Here is a 21,244-nt window from a genome sequence, read left to right on the forward strand (position 1 = left end):
TGGCACCAAGGGGTGGTGTTAACAGAATGTTGCAATGTCAGCAGAAAATCGGAAGCTTGGATGCTCGCGCAGCTGCATGACGTGTGATTGACGGGGTGCAGGGGACTTGACATTTACACTGACGGAAAGAGACAGAAGTCTGGCATGTCAGATCAACTTGTACTTCTATCATATCTGATATCTGATGTTTAGGAACTATACTATCTGGGCGGAAAAGGTCTCTAGGGCAGAAGCTACTCTATGCTAACTGTAGATGCGTGTATGAGCGCCTAAGTGTCTACATGTGAAGCGTGGGGGCACGGGCCTTCCATGGAAGCATGGCAACGGAGGCTATGAATTACTTGCATTAAGACAGGTCGGCCCTTTGGCTCTGCAGCTGGAGAGGATGTTTACAGGATCTAGTAGGCAGGAATGTATTCTCGGAGGGCGGAACAGATAACTCGAAGGTTATAGTCAGTCTTGGCAGAAAGCAGGCTTGAGCTGAGCGCGAGGGGCCGCGCTGAAAGTAGGACAGAGTTCACGAGTACAGAAGTAGCCTGGGCAGAGCCAGGAGCCACAAAAGAGGTTCAGATGGCAGGAATTCAGGGCCTACTCTGGCTAGAGCAGGAAAAAGTGAAAAGTGTACTACAAAAAGACGGTGGCATAGCATACTTAGGAACGGACTATATAATCCATTCATGGTGGATCTGAAAGAGGACAAGTTGACGGTGGACGCAAATGTATTTGCGTCTTCATAGCTGGCACAGGAGGGAAGTTACATGCACTTTAAGCTGGTACATGGAGTCGGTGGGGTACGCGCTAGGGAACACATCATGACCAAAATTTAATTTTCCTCATTCCCTCCTTGTTCCCTACGGACCCTTCATGAAATATCGATCCTCATGAATCGATCAGTCTGTTCTTGTAACATCATTTGTTCTTCTTTCTTTCGGTTACGTTTTGAATGAAAACTGGAATGTTCAATACAAGAGGTGGCACACAGTCCACAAATCGCTGGCCCACACTGCAGGCACAGGCAGCAACTGAATACTAGGACTAGGCCAATGCCTAGGAAGGATAGGATCTTCCATCCCCAAGCTGTTAACGTTGTCCAGAACCAACCGGACCAAGTCCAGGTGCCTGGGATCTGATGTATCTGATTTGCAATCTTATGGAGACGGGTGATAGCTTGATATACAGATGGAGCATTTTGTGGAATGAAAACACAGCAGCTTGACCCGATGACCTTACAGGCTCCACCTCTATCTGCCAAGATGACGTCAATCACAAGACGATTCTGAAGAACAACAACCCGCATAGCGGACTGCTCTTCTGTTAAGTTACCTAGGGCGGAGGTAGTTTCATTTACTACTGCTTCAAGTGTTCTAGTTAATCTGCGTATTAATTTACTATTCTGGACAGGTCCTAAAAAGAAAAAGAATCCTTTATTAAAATCAGTGTACTGTTCCCATGCCGTTTCTGTGTAGTCGACAAGGGGGGCATCTCTTCTGGGTCTATTCTTTACTAGATTGCTATTTCTATGGTAATCAGAAGGAGCTAGAAAAACAGGTGGTAGGAGGAATGCAATATAACAGGTACCATCCCAATCTGGAGGTAGACGAATGTATGCGGTATGACCACACACAAAGTAAGAATGACTGATAGCTTTGAAAGATGATTTTCCATCATCACTGAATTCGACCACAGTAGTGCATTTACTATGACCTAAGTGTACTGAACCTTTCTTCTTGATACATAATTCGCCAGTGACTGGCAGCACTGACATAATGGGTAGAACTGGTGTGGCTTCGGATTCGACAGTAAGAATCATAAGGCTAATTGTATAATTACCTAATCCATATACTTCATTTTCTAGATCAGTTCCTATTCTAATGGGAAGTCCCTCCTTATCCGGGTAACAGACGTCTAGTAGGACCAAGTTCAGGTTTCCCCAAACCCAACCCCCATCGAAAACAGCAATGTCGGGATCTAAAGAATTAATTATCTTAAACCATGCTCCGCAGGAGCCATTGTGAGTGAACGGATACGGAAAGAGAGGCAGAGCTCCCTTGTAATTCTGGTAGGGAGGGAGTCGGCCACATATCCAGCAATTTGTAGCATTGTTAGTTTGATGAGAATGATGTAACATACTAATGAATGTATTGTTGCGCAGCGCGAGTCTGTAGGAAAGCTCATGAGGAGGTAACTCACTAAAAGTGTGTTCAGCAGAGACATTGTAAGCAGATTGTTCACGCTTGAAAATAGGATAGTAGATAGGTAACAAGATGCTAGCAACAATGATTAATATACTGAGAATAAACATAATTATTAGTGTCACTATGCAGTGACTACGAAGTGATTTGCAATATGTTCTTTTCTTTTCCTCTCTCTCTCTAACTCGATCTAGGGGATACATGTCAGAAACTATTTAACCGATTCACCTAGGGGAGGACTTAAACAATTAAACTGTCTGACTTGCTAGATCGTAATTTCATGCGGTATTGTTCTTGAGGAGTGTTTTCTCTTTTGACTTCAGTAAAGTCTTTGTTATCACAGTCTTTGGTGGGGGTGGGTGTGTCTTGTTCCGGTTTCAGTCCTGGGAATGTTTTGATATGGCTTAGGTGGACCCACCCCTTTCTGCCTTCCAACTTGACTGCGGTCTTTGTAGTAAGAAGACGGTCTTCGGAGACTTCCAGCGGGGCTCCAATGGACTTTTCCTGTCGAAGTTACGGACGAGGACAACGTCCCCGGGGCGGACGTCATGCGGCTTCACATCGGTGTTGTCAGGGAAGGCTGCGGCAACCTGTGAACGACATGATTGGAGTGCAGACATCAAGGAGGCAAGGTAATCTGTCAACATATTAGAATCAACATCGGTTATCTTTTTAGGAATGGGCGTCCCCCACATATTCGGTGGTCTGCCAAAGACCACTTCGTATGGAGATAGCCCTGATCTCGAATGGGCGACCATTCTCATATAGAATAGTGCCACTGGCAGGGCGACTATCCAGTCGACCCCTTTTTCCTGACATATTTTGGCAAGGCGGATCTTTAATGTCTGATTATGCCTTTCTACAAGGCCTGCTGCTTCTGGATGTCGGACACAATGGAACTTCCACTGGTATCCCAATAACAAGGAAACTTCTTTCATTAGGGCAGACGAGAATGGCTGACCGTTATCTGAGTACACGACACGAGGCATGCCGTACCGTGGGAAAAATTCACGAACCAACTGTTTGGCAGTGGTCGGAGCAGTGTAATCTGGGACTGGGTATGCTTCGGTCCAGCGGGACAGAGCACAGACAATTACGAGAACATATTTAAATCCTCGACAACGGTCCATCTGGATATAATCCATCTGGAGGACTTCAAAAGGGTGATCGGGAGGATGGAATCCACCTTGCTCTACAGGGACGCTTTTACCTGGATTGAACTGACAACAGATCATGCAAGTACGCACTTTCTGTTTTGCTGCTGCTCGTAAGTGTGTATTGTACCAGAGATTTTGCAAACTGTCTAGCATTGCTTTCTCTCCTAGGTGGGCAGGACTATGTGCTGTATTTATCATGACTTGAACCATAGAGTCAGGGAGAAACCATATAGATTTTCCCTTCGTCATCCAACCTTGATCTGTCTGGATCCCTCCTAGTTCAATCCATTTCTTTATTTCTTCTGGAGTAGCATGTGTCTGAATGTCAATAACATCTAGTGTGGGATCCCTGACTGTCATGCAGTTTGTCGGATCTGTTGTCTTTATCGTATCAGTTGTCTGAGTGTGAGTCAGTGCTGTATGTTTTGCTGTCTGATCTGCCAGGTCGTTACCCTGGGAAACAGAATCTGTGATTTTAGTATGTGCTTTACACTTCATGACGGATATGCCTGAAGGCAGATGTATTGCTTCTAACAGTGCTTGAATGAGTGGACCATGTTGTATCTTTGTACCATGAGAGGTCAGGAAACCTCGTTCCTGCCAGAGCATGCCGAAGTCGTGTACGACTCCGAACGCATAACGGGAATCAGTGTATATGTTAACATTTCTATTCTTGGCTAGTATACAGGCTCGGGTCAGAGCGATGAGCTCTGCCGCTTGAGCAGACAGTGTATCAATACGATGTGTTTCTTTAACTTCAGTTTCAGTGGTCACTGCATATGCGGCCACTAACTCTCCTGTACTTGTTCTCATGCATGAACCATCCACATAGAGTGTCAGGTCTGGATTTGTCAAGGGAACATCTGTTAAATCTCGTCTGGGCTTTGTTACTGCATTAATGATTTTTATACAATCATGTGGAGCTGGATCTGTCATGACTGTAGGTAACAATGTCGCTGGGTTCAAGATACTGCAGCGTCTGATTTCTATGTGTGGCTGGAATAATGTCAATTCGTAACCCGTAAGTCGTGCTATAGTCAAGTGTTGAGTCTGGGTTCTGTTTAACAGAACCTCTACAGAATGTGGAACTTGTACTGTTAACTGATGACCTAAAACAATTGAGTCGCTTTGTCTGATTGCTAATGCTGTTGCTGCTACTGACTTTAAACATGCAGGGAGTGCCTGGGCTACTGAATCCAATGTACTTGAAAAATAAGCACAAGGCTTATGTGAACCTGCTTGATCTTGAGTGAGGACAGACAACGCTGTACCGTCACGTTCTGTAACAAAAAGTGTAAACGGTTTGCTGTAACATGGTGTCGCTAAAACTGGTGCTTGGCATAAAGCTTTCTTTAATTCCTCAAAGGCTTGTGTGTGTTCCTGAGTCCAAGGGAGGACAGTCGAAGTCGCTGCCTCCTGTGTCGTTAACTGAATGAGTGGTTTAGCTAGAAAGGCATATTGAGGAATCCATTGTCTGCAGTACGAGGTGAGGCCTATGAAGGCCCGCACTTCCTTTTGTGTCTGGGGTTGTGGCATGTTTACAATTAATTGAATGCGATCGGGAGTGAGCTGTCTCCCCACTTTGGACAGCAAGTGACCCAGGTACACAACTTGCTGAACACAGAATTGGAGCTTTGAAGGGGACACCTTGTGTCCCTTGTCGGCCAGGAAATGCAAAACTGTTAGTGATGCTTGTTCACATTCGGGCTCACTTCGTGCGGTGATCAGTAGATCATCGACGTATTGCAGTAGGGCGGTATTAACTGGCATTTGAATACAATCTAGTTGTCTTTTCAGTGCTTGGCTATAGATGCTGGGGCTTTCTGTAAATCCTTGAGGTGCGCGGGAAAATTTGAAACTTCGTCCATTTAAACTGAATCCGAAGAGATATTGGCTCTCCGGGTCAATAGGTACACTGAAGAAAGCGTTCTTGAGATCGATTACAGTAAAGAACGTTGCTTCTGAATCAATAGCCGTCAATAGGGAGGAGATATCAGGGACCACAGGGTACTGTGGCACAATACATTTGTTCAGTTCTCGAAGGTCAATCACCAGCCGATATACTGGCGGTGCATTGCGGTCTGTACGTTTAAGAATTGGAATGATGGGTGAATTACAGATATTGGAGTCGGTCTCTACGACCACTCCCTGAGCAATAAGCTCTTCAATAATTTTCAGTAAAGCCACTACAGCATCGGGTGGTAACTTGTATTGTCTGATTCTGGGTAGAACAACTCCTGTCTTGAGTGTAACACGATATGGAGTGATATGCATACAACCTACATCAGCTGGGCCTTTTGCCCATAAGTGATCTGGTACATTTTTCAATCTGACATCAAAGTCACGTAAAACGTAATGACCCTTGAAATCCCGTAGAAAGAGTCTGACTCCTTCCGGGGAACAGCATATGATAGCTCCTAGAGCTTTCAGTGTTTTAATTCCTAACAGATTTTCTGGACATGATTTCGTAAGTAACAAATCTGTAACTCGAGATAATGGACCCACAGCTAGTGGTACTGGTTCTGACACTTCATTTACAATAGGCTGTCCTGAAAAACCAAGGGAAACATTCTGTGAGCCTGAGAGGGGTGCCCCTGGAACTTCATTATGACTTATAGTAGTGCGACTTGCCCCTGTGTCAATTAAAAACTTTCTGTCTTTTCCTAATACGTGACTATGTACATAAGGACCTTCTTGATCTACAGGAATTTCAATAAGAGGCAAATCACCTTCCCTCTCTAGGCTGTTTCATGTATATCGCTGATAATCTGGATATGCCGACTGGGCATACTGGTACATCTGTTGTGAAACTTGCCGGGTTGCGGCAGCGGGCTGTGTCTGAGCATGCTGTGGCTGTGGTACTGCTACTGTCTGTACTGTATGGGACTGATCATGCATAGGCTGTGTATTCTGCATCGGCTGTTCGTTCTGTGAGGTCTGTTGATGACCCTGTTCATGTCTAGGCGGACGCGGTCTTTCTTTAGTTTTACCTGTCTCGATGTTATGTTTCAGGACTGGACATTCATGTACGTAGTGACCTGGCTGCTTGCAATAATTACATGTCCCTTTAACGGGAGCGGCAGAATGATTGGTCTGGGCCCCACCTTTTCTATGACCCTCGGCTGGAATTGTCTGAGCTACTAACATTTTCATTTTCGTGTCTTTCATACGTTTCTGTTCCTGATCTTGTTCTTCCCTAATTCTGTTCTGGTGATATTGTAACATTTGTAACATCTGTGATGGCGTATTTGCCTGCCAAGTACTTTCAACCTTGTACACTCTATTTTTAACTAGTGGTAGGGCGTTCTCTACTAATTTTGTTACAAAAAGGTGTGGATATGACTCGCTACTAGTTTTTAGACCACTATTTATGATGAAACATTTCTCGAATCGTGAATAAAAGTCACTAGTATCTTCATCTTGTTTCTGTTTACAGGACGAGATTGCGTCCCAATCTTCCTTTCTAGTTGTCAATAATCTTGGCAAAACCTGTACTATTAAACCTGGTAATGCTTTAGTCAGATCCCCAAGGCCTAATCCTGGGACTCGTTTGCTTTCTTCGTCTTCTATTTCCGCCCATGCTATCTTTGACTCTCCCACCTCCCAATCCTTCTCCTTTAATTTCTCGTAAATGCCCGTGGGCAACAGTACTTTCAACATTTTCGTAATATCGTCATACGTGTAATCTCCCATCAGTAACATGTCCTTGAGCTCTCTGTGAAAACCTGCAGGATCTTTATCATGGCACGGAACTAATTTCTTCATTTCTAACAGTTCTAACTTAGTCAGTGGTGTGTGAACATACACACGCTTCAAGCGTTGGTCCGTACCCATAACTGGGTGTACTTCTCGTAAGGGATTCTGACTTTCAATGCCACCACCGCATTGCATGTGGTACGTTTTTCTTTCTGGAGGCGGGGCGGGAACATATTCAGAGCTTAGGAAGTTGTGATACTTACGTCGTTGCTCTAGAATTATCTGTATTAATTTGGTACTAAAACCTCTCCATCTATCCATGAGTAGTGCTTCTAATGTCTCGTGTAAGGGACCTGGATCAGAATGATGATTTCTGAACTTGATGAGGAGGTGCTGAATCATGTATGCACCTGCTATTTTCTGCTCTTCCGGGGAAAGGTTCAAGAATGTCTGCACTAACGTATCATCATTATACATGTCTGGATTTTCGGCCCATAATACAGCTGACCGAGCTAATTCCTGTTCGTCCATAGAGTTCAGTACATGGTACCCCATTCGGTCTCGAAGCCTTTTATCAGTTTCCTGGAACTGATGTTCAGAAGAATTCGGATTTGTTAACTCAGAGAGAAAGACTCTCTTGCTTTCTGGACGGACACCCTTCCTAAGGTAGGCTCCCCTACCTACATATGCTTTAGTATCTGTGGATTTTCCTGATGCTTTTCCTGATGTTTCATGTTCCTCTTCCTCCTCTGAGGAAGTTTTATCATTCTCTTCCTGGTGTGCTGTCAATACTGCCTTTCTTATTTTCTGGGACATACTGGCTATGCAAGTCCCTTTATCATGCTTTGCATCTGCTATATTTTGACCCCACTTGTTTAATGCGTCTAATTCACTTTGATCTGTCCCAGGCCTGTCTCGTTCTCTTATCACACAATTTATGAAAAATCGTAATATCTGTGCTTGAATGTCGACTTTCTGTTTATGCATGGCAGCTTTAACACTTTCGGGGTCTTTCCCTGTCAGTATGAACTTATATAGTCTGTCGAGAATTTCCTGCATTCCTACATAGCATAGCAAGTTATCGGTGGCAGATCTCAATCGGAGTGATGCTAATACCATCAAATCGTCTTTTCCGGGTACCGGATCATATCTACAAACTGACATCCTATCTTTGAATGCGTCAAGCCGGGATGAGTAGGGAGACTGGAAAGGATTCTGCGTGTCCCTTAAATGCAATCTGTGTGTCGGTGGCGGGGTCTGTAGACCCGCTGTCGCACCTCCTGAGGCGGATGCTTGGGCATTATCTCTTCGCGGAGTCTGGATTTGGACTTGAATTTGTCGTTTAGTAAGATCAGGTAGGACTGGTTTCGGTAGGTCCGTTTTGAGTGGGGGAAGTGGCGGAGCTGGCGGAACAGGGGAGGTCTGTCGCGGTACCGGCGGAACATTATCTGGGGGCGCAGTGCCACCCCCATCCCTGTCAGTAGGCAGGGCACGAACAGGCAGATTGGTATAAGCTGGTACTACATCCTCTAGATATGAATTTAGGAATATGTCTTTAGTAGTTTTATGCATTACTTTAGTTGGGACTAATGGTGTCGGTAAGTTTTTCGGTATTTCTGATTCAGTTTCAGATGTGCCATCTGCTGCAAGATACATACCGTTTACAAGATTATTTCGGGCACGGTCTATTTGTATTGTTTTTACTCGGATCCCTTCAGTAACTAATTCGTTTTCTTGCTCTTTATCTGATTCTTTAAGTCTGTCTTCTCTACGGAGTGCTTTGTCAGCACGCTTACGTGATTCCTTACGCCAAAACTCTATGGCGTCCTTCTGAGATTGTCTGGCTTTCTTTTTCCATAATGCTTCTTCTACCCTCATGATGCACTCGGCATCCCACGTTCCAGTGACAGGCCATCTGTGTCTTTCGTCTAGGTGTTTGGTATAATCGGCCCATAAATCTAGATATAGTATGGCATCTATGCCGTGTTTTTGATACATAAAATTGCCTGGAGTGTCCCTAGGGGGGATAGGAATTTCTTCCTCCAGTAACCCTTTCCTGGTTCCTATCTGTTTTAACTTGTTAAAGAACGGCATCTTGCTTACTTATTACTGAACGTTAGATCTTTATTCCTTAATACTCTTGACAGCTAGATTATACGAGAAACACAATAATACACGTTTGAACAGTCACATTCATACCACAACATTAATCACATAACACATTGTAGACATAGATGACTATCCCCCTATACTAGATGTACTGCTCAACAGTACGGATACACTGCTGTAACAGTGCAGAAATTCGGAATACTTGATATACTGCTAAACAGTACAGATACACTGCCTAAAAACAGTGCAGACCGGACTTGCGTACCCAAACCCGTCTAGATACGACCCAGCAATGGTACTCACCGGGAAGCACGGAAAACAGAAGGCCTCTGAAAATTCGACTGGACTCGACTCGGAACTTCGGAAAGCTTCGGAAAACTTCGGAAAACTTCGGAAAACTGGTGGGCCTCTTCACACCTCGGACCTTGCTTCTTTCGGCTGGGCTCTGGTCGGGATCCTCCGCACTCCTCACCGCCTCGTCTGGGCACTGATCGCAGTCTTCGTCACCTCCGTGGGTCAGAGGGGGATGCAGGAAATCCTGCCAGTACACGTGTAGTCCGTCTAACTGATGGCAGGGGACACAGTATGCAACGCACCAACCGGCGCGTGAGGTGGGGGAGGGGTCCCTATTCGGGCGCCAAAATGACGTAAATAATTAATTTACTCTCTTAATTTCTATGCAGGTAAGTACTTAATCAATAATAACTCAATCAGAAGGAAAGAAAACAGAGTCCGTGGTGTTAGAGTTTCTAAGGGTTTTATTCCTCATAAAGGAATCAGGATATCATGTTCTGACCACCACAGGGGTGTCAGAAGGGATAGATGAGCGCGCTCAAGTTTATTATCAATACATAGCTTATATACTTGATTTATACATAGGAGTCAATGTAAGAGGCGTAACAGCTGAGAGAAGACAAGATAACAGTATACACGTGGTACTAGTACATCATCAAGAGGCGTAAACTAGGCGTGAACTAGAGGTGTGTGCTAGAAACGTCACTGATAGGTGACGCAAGTGGGTGGCACCAAGGGGTGGTGTTAACAGAATGTTGCAATGTCAGCAGAAAATCGGAAGCTTGGATGCGCGCGCAGCTGCATGACGTGTGATTGACGGGGTGCAGGGGACTTGACATTTACACTGACGGAAAGAGACAGAAGTCTGGCATGTCAGATCAACTTGTACTTCTATCATATCTGATATCTGATGTTTAGGAACTATACTATCTGGGCGGAAAAGGTCTCTAGGGCAGAAGCTACTCTATGCTAACTGTAGATGCGTGTATGAGCGCCTAAGTGTCTACATGTGAAGCGTGGGGGCACGGGCCTTCCATGGAAGCATGGCAACGGAGGCTATGAATTACTTGCATTAAGACAGGTCGGCCCTTTGGCTCTGCAGCTGGAGAGGATGTTTACAGGATCTAGTAGGCAGGAATGTATTCTCGGAGGGCGGAACAGATAACTCGAAGGTTATAGTCAGTCTTGGCAGAAAGCAGGCTTGAGCTGAGCGCGAGGGGCCGCGCTGAAAGTAGGACAGAGTTCACGAGTACAGAAGTAGCCTGGGCAGAGCCAGGAGCCACAAAAGAGGTTCAGATGGCAGGAATTCAGGGCCTACTCTGGCTAGAGCAGGAAAAAGTGAAAAGTGTACTACAAAAAGACGGTGGCATAGCATACTTAGGAACGGACTATATAATCCATTCATGGTGGATCTGAAAGAGGACAAGTTGACGGTGGACGCAAATGTATTTGCGTCTTCATAGCTGGCACAGGAGGGAAGTTACATGCACTTTAAGCTGGTACATGGAGTCGGTGGGGTACGCGCTAGGGAACACATCATGACCAAAATTTAATTTTCCTCAGAATCGTCCACTTTCGGTTTTATCAGAGGAGACTCCTTGCCTCCCACTATTGAAGCATTTCAGCTGTAGGAATTCTATTGCAGGACAGGAGGCTCCGATTATGCTATCTCATTTCTTTAATGAGCCCCAGCAGCCATAGAAATAAAAGAACTACAATACCCAGAAACATGGGTAACAACCATAGAGTCTGTGGTATAAAAGGCCATAGAGACAGTCATTCTTCCTCTTTCTTTGCTGCTCCGCAGCCAGTTAAGTGCATTTTGTCTTACCTTATCGCTTTTGCTGGTATTGTTTGACTGTTTCTGCTTTCCGTACTTTGTGCTTCTTAGCGCTTTGTTGTTATCCTTCTAGCGCTTTGTTTGCTTTAGTTGCGCATTTGCTGCTTGTTTGCCGTCTTATCGGCTCGTCGATTTCATCTCCTTCGGCGTTCATTTCGGAAGCGCGTGCTCCCCTTCCTTTTGACTCGGGCGCTCTGCGCCGGTGTGTCTTGTCTTGTGGAGCGGGAGACCGGGGGTTTTGGGAGCCTCGCGCTCGGCAGCGCGAGCTTTCTGTTTCATGTGTCTGGCTTCCTGGAACCCCGCGCATGCGCGGTAGACATTTCCTGGTTCCTTGGCTTCTCGACTTTCCGGAGCCTCCTGAGAGATGCCTCTAGTCAGCGTCGACGCCCACTGCCAGCGCATTAACCCCCCAGACGCCCATTGTTGCTGAAGACACTTTGGGTTGTAAAATTAGCATAGGCACTGCCTAGAGTGTACTTTTTTGTACTCAGCAAGCCCTCCCTCCACCTTAAAATTTCGAATTGGGCAGTATTTTTTCCTGCTTCTTGGCTTGCTGTTGGGGTTTTTGCACTCCCCCTGCATTTTGCCTTTGGCATACCAGATTCTAGTCATCCAGTGGGCTATATATTTACTTCTCATTCTGTGAGACCATGAGTGCTTCATATGGGGATGACTATTATGAGGAGGACGACGTCTCGGAGTCCATGGAGTATGATTTAGTGGAGGCGCTTGACCAGGGGGTCCAGCATTCGGTCAACCAAGCCTTGGTGAGAACCATCACGCCTCTGAAGCGCCATTTAACCCAATATGCGAAGCAGCAAGGATGGGTTCCTGCTTCGCGCAAGTCTGCTACCTCTCCTAATAACCCTCACTCTTCAGATTTTCAGAAATTGGCTAAGGCTTTGCGTACTGCTAAACCAGTGCCCAGAGTAGAGGCGTCTACTGCTGCTTCCCCTGCGGACACGGATGATCAAGACTCCTCATCCTCCTCTGACCAGGCAGGTCCCCCTCCTAAAAAGAAGGTCTGTAAGGAGCATTATGTTGATGCGCCCACGCATCCCCCTGTCTTATCTTTTGAGCCCTCGGACATTGTCCACCCTAACTCTTCTGCTTGGCTCCCTTCATCTGTGGTGGCTCAATACGTGCAGGCTCACATACGTCAGCCATTTGATAAGGACGTGAGGGCCCGTCTTCGTTCTGAGTGTCCGCGTCCAGACCTAGCGGATCACCTGGCTGAAACTCCTGAAGTAGATCCCACGATGCTTACGTACCTTCGCAAATTTGCAAAGGACCCTAAGAAAGGGCTGGACCGTTCTTGGCGCTCCTGCCAAGATAAGGTCTTAGACCTTATGGGTCCTCTCACTAAGATCCTCGACCTTGGCTTTGTAGCCAAGAAGTCCTCCACTATGGTGGACCCTGACGAACTCATTGAATGGGCTCAGAGAGCCATTTGCCAACTCGGCAATGCAAGTTGTGCCATATCTAGCGAACGTCGACGTTCGATATTACTTAAATTAGACCCCAAGCTTGCTGAGCTTTGCACTTCCGAGGCTGGACCGGAGGCCCAAGGTTTGCTCTTTGGCCAGCCTTTCTTAAAAGAGCTCACTAAATTTGTCAACACCTTTAGTGGCTTGGACAAAGCTCAAGCCTCTTTACGCCGTGCTTTTCGTCCGGTTTTTGGCAGGGCCGGACGTGGTAGGGGACGTCCGTCCGGCCGTGGTCAGCCCTCCCAAAGGGGAACCCAGTCCCACAGAGGCCATCAACAAGACTCCGGTTATTCGAACAAGTCCAAGTTCTACCCTTCGAAGAAAGGACGTGGCCAGTACCAGAAAGGTCGTTCTGGAGGATCCTATGGTGGATACCAGGATTCCAACACCTCAGGTGAGCCTAATTCCTGCATGCAGTGTGACTCTTGGGGGCAGGATACGGTATTTCCTACACAATTGGCGATTAATCTCCAGCGAAGCTTGGGTTCTGGAGACTGTTCAGGGTTTCCGAATAGAATTCTATCAACGCCCGCATCAGACCCACCCTCCTCCTCCCCTTTCTTTTTCAACGCAGGAGCAGGAATTCATTTCCGCGGAACTGGGAGCTCTTCTGTCAAAAGAAGCCATAGTTCCGACTGTGCGTCATCCACAAGGGTTCGCCAGCACGGTTTTCCTGGTGCAAAAGAAAGGCGGGGGCGCCCGTCTAGTTCTCAACCTAAAGGATTTCAACGGGAGCGTGGTTTACAAACATTTCAAGATGGAGGGCATCCATCTATTGAGAGATCTTCTGCGAGAGAAGGACTGGATGGTTCGTCTGGATCTAAAGGACGCTTACTTGTCAGTCCCGATCTTTCCCCCTCATCGGCGCTTTCTTCAGTTGCAGTGGCTGGGGAAATGGTACGAATACAGAGTTCTCCCGTTCGGCCTCTCGTCAGCACCTTGGTGCTTTACGAAGCTTCTGAGGCCGGTGGTGGAGTCTCTCCGTTCAAGAGGTGTCCGTCTAATAATTTATCTAGACGACATCCTCATTCTGGCGGACTCTCTGTTTCAGGTGTTGGCCCATCTGGACTGGGCCATAGATCTTTTGCAGTCTCTGGGATTCCTTGTGAACGTCCAGAAGTCTGTCTTGGTCCCGACTCAGGTGTTGGACTTTTTGGGTTTCCAGGTCAACTCTCTTTCCTGTCAACTTCTCTTACCCGTTCAGAAAATACGTTATATCAAGAGGGAGCTAACTTCTGTTATTTCCAAACCGACTGTGTCGTTGAGGTCGTTAGCACGTGCTGTCGGTCTGTTGGCCCCCTCCATTCAGGCGATCTTTCCGGCGCCCCTACATTACAGGGCTCTACAGCGCCTGAAGATCAGTCATCTCCGGAAAGGTCTGCGTTATTCGAACCAGATTCCACTTTCCGAGGCAGCGAGATGGGAGATGCAGTGGTGGTTGGACCACATGGAGGCCTGGAACGGTCGGGTCCTCTTCGGGACCTCTCCGGAATTGGTGATCGAGTCGGATGCCAGTCAGTGGGGTTGGGGAGCCCAGTGCGGGTCCGTCTCGACGGGGGGTCGTTGGTCTCCTCAGGAGCTTTCTCTCCACATCAATTGTCTGGAACTCCTGGCGGGTTCCTTTGCGATCAAGTGCTTCTCCCCCCTTCGGTCCCAGTGCTGCATTCTTCTCCGCATGGACAACGTGTCTGCGGTACGTTACATCAACAAGCTGGGCGGTACTCGCTTGAAGCTTCTGGCGGAGATTGCCAAGGATTTTTGGCATTTTTGTCTGCAGCACAGGATCACAGTTATTGCGGAATATCTTCCCGGCTGCGACAATCAGATTGCGGATTGGCACTCCAGACACCTGAAAGACTTCAGCGACTGGAGGTTGCATCCCCGTGTCTTTCGTGCTCTTCTCCGGACTTGGGGTCCGTGTCACATGGATCTGTTTGCCTCTCGGCTCAATACTCAGCTTCCCCTGTTCTTCAGTTGGAGACCGGATCCGGAGGCCCTGGCCACGGATGCTTTTCTTCAGCAGTGGCCGTCGACTCTATGTTATGCCTTTCCCACTTTCATGATGTTGCCCAGAGTACTGGCTTACACGAAACGGTTCCAGGCGGAGATCATCTTGATTGCTCCGCTGTGGCGGGCTCAACCGTGGTTTCCGCTTCTCTTGGAGATGAGTTGTGCAGTGCAGCTCCTTCTTCCCCAGAAGTGGAATCTCCTCTTAGATCCTCTTCGGAACCTGCATCCCCTGATTCTCTCAGACTCTCTACTTCTGCTAGCGTGGCGGATTTCGGGGAACGCTGGTTGGTCCCGGGCCTTTCTGCAGACGCTGCCAGATTCATTACTGACGCCTGGTCTTCCAACACCCACAAACGTTACAGGGGATCCTGGAAGCGTTGGTGTGACTGGTGTGTTCAACAACAAGTTGATCCCGCTTCGGCGGATGTCTCTGTCATAGTCAATTTCTTGGCTTCACTGGCTACCTCGGGCTTGGCATATCGCACAGTGAACAATTTTCGTTCGGCCATCTCGGCGGGCCATCTCCCGGTGGACGGCAAGCCTGCAGGCGAACACCCACTGGTTTCTAAACTACTGAAGGGTATTCGTCAAGCAAACCCTCCGCGCCCTAAATATGTCTCATTATGGGACGTGTCGGTTGTGCTCCACTTTTTGGAGGCCTGGCCTGTTAATTCTTTGCTCTCCCGTAAGCAATTGTCGGCCAAATTGACTATGTTGCTGTGTTTTATCTCTTGCAAGCGAGTGTCTGATGTCCGCGCTTTAGATCTGGCCGGCCGCCGATTCACGCCTGATGGCGTTACCTTTCATCTTACCAAGCGTACTAAGACAAACACTACTGTTATTTCTTATCCTGCTTTCCCTGCTCGTCCTAATCTGTGTGTCGTCCAGTGCCTCAAGGATTATGAGGTAAGTACTGCTTCTTTTCGTGCAGATAAGCAGGGTCAATTGTTAATTGCTTTGCAAAAACCTTTCCGTCCTGTCACCCCTGCTACTCTGGCTCGATGGGTTCGTTGGCTCATGGCTGAGGCTGGGATTGATGTTTCTGTGTTTGGAGCACACTCAGCTAGTGGAGCCATGGCTTCTAAAGCCTATTCCATGGGGGTCACTTTGTTTGACATTATGAAAGCCGCTGATTGGTCCTCAGATTCTGTTTTCAAGACATTTTATTTTAAACCTATTGATACTGTTGCTTCTGTTGTAGTGGGACAGCTTTGAACAAGCATAATCGGAGCCTCCTGTCCTGCAATAGAATTCAAAATTTGCAAACATTCGTGACAAGACTTTTCAATTCTATTAAGGACTAGGAGGCAAGGATTATCCCACCCGTTTGTGTATGCATTTCTTTGTAAATCATATTCTGCATTTAAGCTCATGATGTTGTTACTTATATGCATACTGTTTATTCACCCTCCCTTGCTTTTATGCACACTATTTTCCGTGGCTTGGTATTACGGCTTTGTCTTCTTTTCAGGATCTGAGCCCAAATGAGGAGTCTCCTGAACTGTCGGTGGTCCACCTTCCTGCTTCATTGGAGTCTTCTTCCTTCAGTTTCCTTCATCTGGTTGCCTTCGGGATGTTCCTTGGCCTTCCTGGATTGGTGATGCTGTTTTCATTATTTGACTTTCCGGATTGGCTTTGTTCTGTTTTCCTGGAATTGTTCTCACCAAAGAAAGAGGAAGAGTGACTTTCTCTATGGCCTTTTATACCATAGACTCTATGGTTGTTACCCATGTTTCTGGGTATTGTAGTTCTTTTATTTCTATGGCTGCTGGGGCTCATTAAAGAAATGAGATAGCATAATCCTCGCCTCCTAGTCCTTAATAGAATTGAAAATTCTTGTCACGAATGTTTGCAAATTTTGAATTAACCCTGAGAAATTGCAGAAGCATGGGCACGTCATGCCCTATCGATTTCCCCTTCCTACAACCCTCCATTACGAACATCAGCCCAACGTCACTTGTGACGTTCCTACGTGCTGATTGGCTGCTGATCCGGCTTTCTCCAATCAAAAGTCCCCATTTGAAATTGGTGATAACTTGCGACGTGGGAAAGAGAAAAAAGACGACAACAAAGATAAGGTTTTAGAGTGGAGTGTGCCCCCCCTGTGTTTGAAGAACTCTGTTATAGAGTGATTGATACCTATGACCTCAGGCCAAGGCTCAGTAGGGGACAGGTAGGAAAGCACCAGTATAGAGTTGCCGCAGCAGTGTAGTCCTTATGAGAAGCGCCTGTGGCCTCGGAACGAGTGTCCCGTATGTTTCCGAAATGTGTGATAACCTGAAGTGTCCCCAAAACATATCGGCGGGTTTCCCCGCCAATATTAATTTCTAAATACATGACTGAGTTACCGCACATATCAATCACTATTAATTATCTCACAAGATAAAATCCGACAGCTGTCAGTCGAATTGAGGCCCCTGGTTTCCTGTATGTGTGACCAGAGCGCTGCTCTTACCTTGTTCACAGTCCCCGAGCCTGGGCGTGTAATGGGAGATCAGGTGTGAGAGAGGAAGCATGAACAGTTTACATTAATTTATTTCAGATCTTGCTCAGTTATGTCTGTGGGAGTCTACATCATGGGTGCTCGCAAACATTTGCCCAGGGCCCCAAAGTATGGTCTGTGGTGTAACCGAGGGCTGTGTTGATGCCAGCATGGTGGCAGCAGGGTGTCTGGGTGGGTCAGGGATTGTGTAAGGAGGTCTAAAAAAAAGTTAAATAAACGGGCAAGCATTAATTTGCAGGTTAATAAATGCTTGCCTGTTTATCATTTTTTTCTGAATTTTAATGTTCTGCTGCTCGTGCTGCTGTTCACCAGGGGGGCTGTATATAAAGGTCACGAGGACAGCAAGCGGCCTCCGGGTCGTACTTTGAGTATCACTGGCCTATATTGACCCACCCATAGAGACGAAAGGCGCAGTCCTCAATAACTGGATACAGTCATGTTAAAAAGTGTAGTTATTCAGCAGGAGGAGAAGTCTGACCAATAGGCATTGGAAGAGTATTGCCAACCACATTAGATTGGTTGAAGCAGACCACTGGACAATGACATTCAATATTATGATGGCTACGGGATCTTCCGTAATAAGACTATAGCCGCGCTCAGGCACCGGCTGTATAAAGCAATGAATGGTAGATCACCTAAAGAACCCATCCAGCAGTGGGTAGGAGTGATCCCCACGACAGACTTGAAACCAACATCCAAGTCCTGCGGAGACACAGAAAAGACAATAGGATTGTGTGAGAACATGCATTATTAGTTGTGGTGGTTGTCAGACTTCACAAGTAATAACATCACGATTCTCTATCAGGTTCAGTCAGGATTCTTTAAACCAAGCCTTAGCTCAGGCCTGTGCAGCTGTGGCAGGGACTCAAAGGAAACAAGTGTAAACCATTTATCAGCACCAAACCAATCAATAGTTAAGAAACAAAACACAATAAAAACCCACTCCAATTAATAAAAATAGTATATATTTTTATCTTTGAATAGACACCAAAACAACAAAAATCTGATGGAGGGAACCAGAATTATGATTTTAGCAAGGTTTTCATAAATCACTGCAATTTACTCCATAAAGTTCTGTAAATCACTGCTCCTCACTCTCAGCGATAGTCTATGAGCCTTGAATGTTAGCGTCTGGGGCAAAGTCAGTTTCATGCCGACCGCAATGTGCTCGAGTTCGATGTAGGGGCCAGGTTGGGCCAGGTCAAACTTTTCCCTTCATAAATAGAAACTTTTCTGGTTCTTCTTTTCTTTGTGACGGGCTCATCGTAGGGGTTATTTGTAGCTTGAGTCCAGCGTTGGGTGTGATGTCGTTTGACAGGCGAAGTTCAGTGGTCCAGTGGAAGCCTTGATTTTTTAAGGCGTTTGAGGTGACCTACGAACCTGGAAGTAGTGGCAGTGTATAAGCCTCGGATTCTGTGCCCACACACCATGACTTTTGCTTTAGGTTCACAGTATGCAGTTCTCTGGGGAGGAAGAGTACACTTTCACAACAACCAAAGGTCCAGGACTAGGGGGCACGATTTTAAGGTTGCTACTCAATCTTATGGACTACACCAGTGGTGTCCAGGGCAAGTTCAGTGGCAACTGGTTAGCTGGGCACTGTGCAGGCAGAGGCCTTCTTTTGCTTTTGTGCCCGTAAATCTTAATGGGAGACTAGCCAACAAGCCATTGGAGTCCACTCACTGGTCCTTGGCATAAGTGGAAGCAGGTTCAGCCCTTGTGGTCTCCCTCCATGAAGTCAGCAGCAGGAGCAGCCCTTCTCTTTCTGAAGCCCTATCTTGGTCCAGCGGATGCACTCTTTCTTGGTGCAGCCTTCCTTTCTGAGATCCACATGTTCACTGGGTGCAGTCCTTCTGTTCTTTTCGAGCCTAGCAGTGTTCTCAGGCTGGTAGCCAGCAGTGACACTTTTAAGCCAATTTCAAGTTTGTGGATGGGGAGGACTTCTTAATGAATTAAAATTCCCATGGGGCAACCCTACCCACCTTTACATCACTTATTGGGGGATTGGCACTAAACAATCCCACGGTGTATCTGTTTGCTCAAATTCAAGATGTTAGCATCCTCCTTCCCTGGGTCATAGCTATCAGCACACACTTGAGGTATGGCCAGTATAATGAGCCATGCTCTTGGAAAACCAGTTCTGCAATGGGTTTAGGGAAATATGCTAGACTGTCTACCTGCAAAACAGGAGCAAGCAAGCTATGGTGTGGCTTGTATTTTCCTATCAGAGGCAGCAGCCCCTTTGAAGATGGGCCATCTGGGGCCACAGCCCTCAGGCCTGATAATCTGTGGAGATGCATTGGATACTGAGAATCAGAATTCATTGCTCCCAAAGAGTGGACACATGAGATTAACAATGAAAACAGATGAGCTAGGGTACAAATGATACGACAGTGGCTGGATTTCCCTTGCTTAGTTCATTGACATTCGCTGCATCTTCATGTAGATTATTATGTGACTGCTGAATTTTGAGCATTGTTTGCTAGGGTCCCTTGGCGCAACAGAAACACACAGTTACTGACTGTGAGGTCTATCTAGCAGAGGCCAAGGGACAGCCCTAGGTATGCTCTGGCTAAAGACAGCCCCAATAAGTGATCTATAGTATCCACTCCAGTGTAATAGAGCAACCCACACCATGCACTGGTCACAAGTGGCCATGGGGTTCTTCTAAGGTGGCGCAAAGGACCAGCATGGGCAGGAAATGGATATAGGCTGTCATGACACATAGTCCAAGGCTCCAACCAGGAGTGAGAGATGAGCAAGTCAGGGCATTTAATGGTGAAAAGGGCACGTTTCTTTGATCGAGATGCCCTGATTCACAACACCCCTAAAGAAAAGAAGTCTCTCAATAAAGTTGTGTTTGTTAGCAAATACTCAAACATGAGCAATCAGATTAAAAACATTGTAAACAGTCATTGGCACATTTTGAACCACGATGAGGATGTTGCATTAGAAAAGCCTTTATTTGCCTTTAAAAAGAACAGTAACCTGCGCGATCTATTGGTTCATACCTACAGGGAGGAAACATCTGAGAAACAGAGAACCATTGATGGTAAAAAAGTTATTGGTACTACAAAATGTGGAAACTGCAATATGTGTAACCAGTGTATTGTGGGCCCCGAGATCGTATGTAATTCGAAAAAAATAACATGTAAGACCCACAACAACTGTAGAAGTAAAAATGTCATCTACTTACTGCTGTGCCCCTGTGGCCTTCCTTATGTTGGAGAAACAGGGAGAGAAATACGAACAAGACTTCAGGAGCATAGATCAGCTGTGAGAATGGGAAAAATCACTGCTCCAATTGTAACCCATTTCATAGAAAAAAGCCACAAAGACTCAGAATTTGGCTGGTTCATATTAGAGAAAATAAAAATTGGCAAAAGAGGAGGCAACATGGTTGCAAGGAGAAAGGAAAGGGAGCAATGGTACATCTCTTTTCTGGACACAGTTAAGAAAGGTCTGAATTCCAGAGAAGAGTGGGAGCGAATTATTGGAGCAATATAGGCGAATCATTGACTATCCAATTCTCTGTGCCATAGAAATAGGGCATTCACTTAGCTGTAAATACCCTTATCTGCCTGATTCTATTCATACCATCTGCACCTAGACATTCTAGGCGTACATATAGAATACTGCTCCAAAATACAGAAATTGAATATTGCGTCAAAAAACCTTTTTTGATGCCTGTAATATGTAGGATGTCTGCGTATATATAAAAAAAATAACTGCTATATATTTAGGATGTTGGCCCAAAATAGCTACTTGAAGTACTAGAATGACTTCCTTTTATGAATGTTGATTCTTTTTATAAATAACAACCAAAAATGCCTGACTTGCCAAAAAACAACAATTCCTCCCGTTAATCAGGTTAATAAGATGCATGTCTAATTAGTAAAAGATATTGTTGCCTAAATAAATCGCTGCATTCGTTTTTGGTGAAATCTCATTCAATG

This window comes from Lissotriton vulgaris, chromosome 12, assembly GCF_964263255.1.
Source record: "Lissotriton vulgaris chromosome 12, aLisVul1.2, whole genome shotgun sequence".
NCBI classification, from domain to species: domain Eukaryota; kingdom Metazoa; phylum Chordata; class Amphibia; order Caudata; family Salamandridae; genus Lissotriton; species Lissotriton vulgaris.